Source organism: Corythoichthys intestinalis, chromosome 2 (assembly GCF_030265065.1).
Source record: "Corythoichthys intestinalis isolate RoL2023-P3 chromosome 2, ASM3026506v1, whole genome shotgun sequence".
Classification (NCBI taxonomy): domain Eukaryota; kingdom Metazoa; phylum Chordata; class Actinopteri; order Syngnathiformes; family Syngnathidae; genus Corythoichthys; species Corythoichthys intestinalis.
Genome location: NC_080396.1, coordinates 18,358,266 through 18,364,265, shown reverse-complemented (window position 1 = coordinate 18,364,265; position 6,000 = coordinate 18,358,266). Strand labels below are relative to the sequence as shown.

Sequence of the window (6,000 nt, the reverse complement as noted above, 5' to 3'; positions counted from 1 at the left end):
CCTCAACTTATGTCCTCCCACTTCTGATGAATTGTAAGCAGAACATTCTTTGCTTTTGCGCAAACACTCAGTTGGGGTCTCACCTTAAAAAAGCCCAGCCACACACACACAGACAGCACACATTCATCGGATGCGTGCGCCGTACGAAACGATGACATCACATCATTGAGATCCTTGAGGCGCGGCCGTGACGTCACCGGTGAAAGAAGAGGCGCGGGGCAGAGGACAAGTCAGAGTAGTCGGTCAAACCCCCTCAGCACCTCTGATGCTTCCATTTTACTCCAGCAATTAAACCACTACAACTCTGAAAGAGTGCGGCAGCACAAAGTGCGGAGGGACTACTTTTTCCCTCCTGTTTTCCACTCTAAATTTTAAAAGTCCATTACCCCCTGCTGGCAGATCGCGCGGGACGACCCACGCAGGACACCGGAGACAGACCTCCAAGGAAAACACGTAAGTTTCTAGTTTTTAAGATCCATGTCAAATAGAGATGTACAGTAGTCTGGTTCAAATTCGGTTGGTGCAAGTGCATATGTAGCTATTACATGAAAACATGCATAGCCCTTCAAAGATAAAAATAATATAAACACCCTATTCACGCGCACATGCAGGTGACCTTTTATTTTTGCACTTTGAGGGAACAACGATCATGCAACAATTGCCTCTGGTCCTACTTTAGCAAGGCTTCATTTGTGGCATCTCACCAAATAAGGTAATCCATGGACAGTGATAACCCCCACTCTTCCCTTTTTTTTTTTTTTTTTTAATACCAGAGATGGGTTGAGGCATCGCATGCGTACTTTATTTAAATCCTGGTTTCTTTCACAGATGGCTGTGATTTGTAATATTTTGTGTTAGTTATGTGTTTGAATCAACAGATGACTTCACTGGATTTATGACACTTAAATTTGACAATGATTCCCTGCCCTTTCCTCTGTCGCGATATATATATATTTTGTGTGTGTGTGTTTTTTTTTTTTTTTTTTAAAGAGATGCCAAGGGCGTAGGTTTGGTCTTAATATTAGTAGGGACGATATAACAGCATAACCTGCATGTACAATTTTTACTGGGGACGGGATATTAATAAGACCCAACACATTTGGTGAATGGGGGTCAGGCAAGGGCGTAGGTTTGGTCTCAACATTGGTAGGGACGCTATAACAGCATAACCTGCATGTACACTTTTTGCTGGGGACGGGACATTAATAAGACCAAACAGATTGGCTACATTTCTCAAAAATAGCTGGTTCCTACATAAAAAGTTACAGTAAAATTATTTTCATGGGAGGAAGTCATTTTTCAAAGTCCTTGCTTCATATAAAGGAAATTTACAGTGGTTGTGTTTTTTTGTTTGCGGGGGTGTTAAAAATGTGCATAGGCTGCAAATAAAAAATATTTTTTTAATTATGTAGAAAATATATACATTTTAATTAGGGAATAAATGCACAGTTTAATTAACATTAATAGTAGAAAAAGTACAGGAAGCAAGGGCGTAGGTTTGCATAGGGACGGTAGGGACAAAACACTACCAACTTTTCTGGATGCTCAAATTGTTCCCACCAACCCACCAACTTTTAAGCAACCTTATTTGCGTTATATAATGACTTCAGTTATATGTGATTTGGATCGTCTTCCCATATATTTTAATTGTTGTAACTGAACTGACCCCACCATTATTAAGTGAATTATTTTCATTATGTTCAGACTTACATGTACCTCTTCACTTGCTGAATGTGCTGGTCCATTCCCCCCCCCCACGAAACGATTATTTAATTGGCTGATGACTAGACCCCCCCCCCCAACAAACACACACACCCCCCCCCCCCCCCCCCCCACACACACACACACATTAGATATCAGGGATATTAGAAGTATTTTTTCAGCCAGTAGCAGCCACTGTAAGAAATGTAAAAAAGACATCAATGTTGTGGAAGTGGGGAACACACCACTCATTTTTCTACTGAAAGGTTGACCTGCATCAGAGTTAGCATAACATTAAACTGTTTGAACTTACTAACCGGCAAAACTCGAGTAGGAAGCTGCTTAGAGAGAAGGGTCCTCCTGTATGTGTTTTCTACTGTTAACGTTAATTTAAGTGTGAGAAATGTAGTGAACTGAGGTCTACCGCCTTCTCCCCAATTTTACTTATTATTTTATTTATGTGGTCTTTAAGCAGCAGTAGTGTTTTACCTGAAGGACAGCTCCATTTTTATTTATTGTTTTGTTATTCCCTGACAAAAGTTTTTTTTCAAGTTATATTTAATTTCTTTATTTAGACAATGTTGAGTGGTCTTAAGACAAATGTTTTTGTTTTTTGTTTTTTTTGTTTTTTTTTAATATAATTCCTGGATCGTTAAGAGATGATTAACAAGCTTGCATTTATTTTGTATGTTAATGTAATTTAAGTCATGTTCAAATAATGCAATTTAAATTTGCTCTTAAAATCCAGACATTTTTTTCTGGAAGTTTTCAAAATGTTTCTTTAGTAGTTTTTGAAAACAAAGGTTTGAATTCAACAGTTTAGGCTGAACCAATACACATAAAAGTTAGTATAAATCAATACAGATTTATTTTGCATTGATCATTATGATTGTCCCGTCCACAACAAAAAGTGTACATGCAGGTTATACTGTTATAGCATCCCTACCATTCTTGAGACCAAACCTACGCCCTTGACAGGAAGACACGTCTCTAAGCAGCGTTCTACTCGAGTTTTACAGGTTAGCAAGTTCACACAGTTTAATGTTATACTAACTCTGATGCAGGTCGGACTTCCAGTTTCAAAATTAGTGGTGTGTTCCACACCTTCACAACATTGACGTCTTTTTACATTACTTACAGTGGCTGCTGCTGCTGCTGGCCGAAAAAACTTCTAAAATCCCTCCTCTTCAAAGGGGGCAGAGAACATGTCGACATGCATTTCTGTCGGGATTGTGTGAATGTGGGGGTTCTAGTCATCAACCAATCAAACGTGCGTTTAAGGGGGGAAAAATGGACCAGCACATTCAGCAAGTGAAAAGGATAAATGTAAGTCTGAACATAATGTAGGGTCAATTCTATCCTTACAACTTATGGGAAGACAATCTAAATTCCCTATATAACTGAACTCGTTATATAATGCAAATAGGTTTGCTTAAAAGTTGGTGGGGACAATTTCAGCATCCCTAAAAGTTGGTGGTGTTATGTCCCTACCGTCCCTATACAAACCTACACCCTTGGGGTCAGGGCGACATTTCTCACCAATATGAACCTAATTAATTGATAGGCGAAATGATTAATGCAAAATAAATCTGTATTGACCTATATCAATCAGTCAATCAATCAAATTTATTTATATAACCCTTTAGAAAACCTGAAAGGCCCTCAAAGTGCTTTACAACAAAACATGGCTCAAGATAAATAAAAGGCAGGAAAATATTATACAATGACATTTAAAAAATAAAATAAAACAAAGACAGCGCATCGCAATAAAAGTCCAGCAAGTAAAACAATAAAACCTATACTAACCTAACCTATATAACTATACTAACCTATACTAACTTTCACACAGCAAATTTATAACATCTTAATCTGATAATTTTTGTTAAATCTAATCACATAATTTTCTCTTTTTTTTTGAGTGTTAAAAGCTAGTTAACAGATTAATGCGTCAGATTCTTCCACTTTAAATATTACTATTTGTTCGTATTGAGCCTATACATCTAAAAGTTGGTCATTTCTCACCTAAATCAAGAAAAATAATCTTTCAAATAATGTTCGAAAAATACTCTTGAATTAAGAACATTTCTGACAAAGTTTTTAAGATTAAAATATACAAACATTTTGCTTAAAATAAGTCTTAAGCTTATTTTCAGCTAGCAGTTTTTCTTATTTCAAGAAATCTCAGTGAGTAAAATGGACTAGAAGCACTGTAGCAATAGCAAAATTAGTGGAGTGTTCCCCACCTCCACAACATTGACGTCTTTTTACATTACTTACAGTGGCTGCTGCTGGCAGAAAATAACTTCTAATATCCCTCGTCTTTGAAGGGGGCGAGGGCGGCGGCATGTTGTATTTCTGTCGGGTTGTGAATGGGTGCGTGTGTGGGGGGGGCGGGGGGGTTCAAGCCCTCAGCCAATCAAACGTGCATTTGAGGGGGAAAAATGGACTGGCACATTCAACGAGTGAAAAGGGGTCAGTGTAAGTCTGAACATAATGATACATAATTTACCATTTTTTTATTTGCAGCCTGCAGACATTTTTTCAGATAATCATACATTAATCATAGTCCAGGTAAAAAGTATGTATATAAGTGTGTTAAAGTAATTTATGTTCAAATATTGCAATTTAAATTTGCTAATAAAATGTAGACATTTATTCTGAATGTTTTTCAAAATGTTTCTTTAGTAGTATTTGAAAACAAAGGTTTGAATCAGAACGGTATATCACCTGACCAATACACATGAAAGTTAGTCTAAGTCAATATAGATTTATTTTACATTGATCATTTAGCCTATCAATTAATTCGTGAGAAATGTAGCCCTGACCCCCGTTCACCCAATCTTTTTAGTCCTGTTAATGTCCCGTCACCAGCAAAAAGTATACATGCAGGTTATGCTGTTTGACCACCCCAACCAATGTTGAGACCAAACCTGTGCCCTTGGAATACACAAAATACAATGTAAAACTACTTCACATAAAAGTAATCAGACATTCTTTTGAATGTATGCAGATTTGTTATTTTTGACAGAGAAAACCAAACGCACAAATACAGACATACTGACCTGGCCTAGCAAGTTCACACAGTGAGCTGGGATATTTTGAATGGGAGCAAGAGCAATGATTTATTACAAAATATAAAATGTGGTTCCATTATAGTGTTGAAAACACAGTCATTATTTGTATTGGTTAAGAATTTGTGTTTATTTAGCTTAATTGTGTGTAGCTTTATATGTAAATGCATCCCATTTGAATTCAATGCTGTATTATAACAATGGTTTTATGCCATTTAATTGGTTTGATTCTTTTTCACTTAAATGTTGCGATGGATGGATGGATGGATGGATGGATGGATGGATGGATGGATGGATGGATGGATGGAAGGATGGAAAGACGGACGGACGGACGGATGGAAACTCCAGCAAAAGTAGTTACAGTGCCTTGCAAAAGTATTCGGCCCCCTTGAATCTTGCAACCTTTTGCCACATTTCAGGCTTCAAACATAAAGATATGAAATTTAATATTTTTGTCAAGAATCAACAACAAGTGGGACACAATCGTGAAGTGGAACAACATTTATTGGATAATTTAAACTTTTTTAACAAATAAAAAACTGAAAAGTGGGGCGTGCAATATTATTCGGCCCCTTTACTTTCAGTGCAGCAAACTCACTCCAGAAGTTCAGTGTGGATCTCTGAATGATCCAATGTTGTCCTAAATGACCGATGATGATAAATAGAATCCACCTGTGTGTAATCAAGTCTCCGTATAAATGCACCTGCTCTGTGATAGTCTCAGGGTTCTGTTTAAAGTGCAGAGAGCATTATGAAAACCAAGGAACACACCAGGCAGGTCCGAGATACTGTTGTGGAGAAGTTTAAAGCCGGATTTGGATACAAAAAGATTTCCCAAGCTTTAAACATCTCAAGGAGCACTGTGCAAGCCATCATATTGAAATGGAAGGAGCATCAGACCACTGCAAATCTACCAAGACCTGGCCGTCCTTCCAAACTTTCTTCTCAAACAAGGATAAAACTGATCCGAGATGCAGCCAAGAGGCCCCTGATCACTCTGGATGAACTGCAGAGATCTACAGCTGAGGTGGGAGAGTCTGTCCATAGGACAACAATCAGTCGTACACTGCACAAATCTGGCCTTTATGGAAGAGTGGCAAGAAGAAAGCCATTTCTCAAAAATATCCATAAAAAGTCTCATTTAAAGTTTGCCACAAGCCACCTGGGAGACACACCAAACATGTGGAAGAAGGTGCTCTGGTCAGATGAAACCAAAATTGAACTTTTT

At 37.8% G+C, this 6,000-nt stretch overlaps 1 protein-coding gene across 5 annotated transcripts in view; it reads left to right on the top strand.

Annotated features, from left to right (window-relative positions):
• Nucleotides 1-226: 226 nt before the first annotated feature.
• flna (filamin A, alpha (actin binding protein 280)) overlaps nucleotides 227-6,000 on the top strand; it is an 83,682-nt gene continuing 77,908 nt past the window's right edge. For 3 of the 5 annotated variants that reach the window (XM_057859613.1, XM_057859622.1, XM_057859595.1), the window contains exon 1: nucleotides 228-453. The gene's annotated coding sequence lies outside the window, so the exon portion shown is untranslated. Of the gene's footprint in view, nucleotides 454-6,000 lie in introns of all 5 variants that reach the window. The other 2 variants (XM_057859604.1, XM_057859587.1) reach the window with 1 other exon arrangement.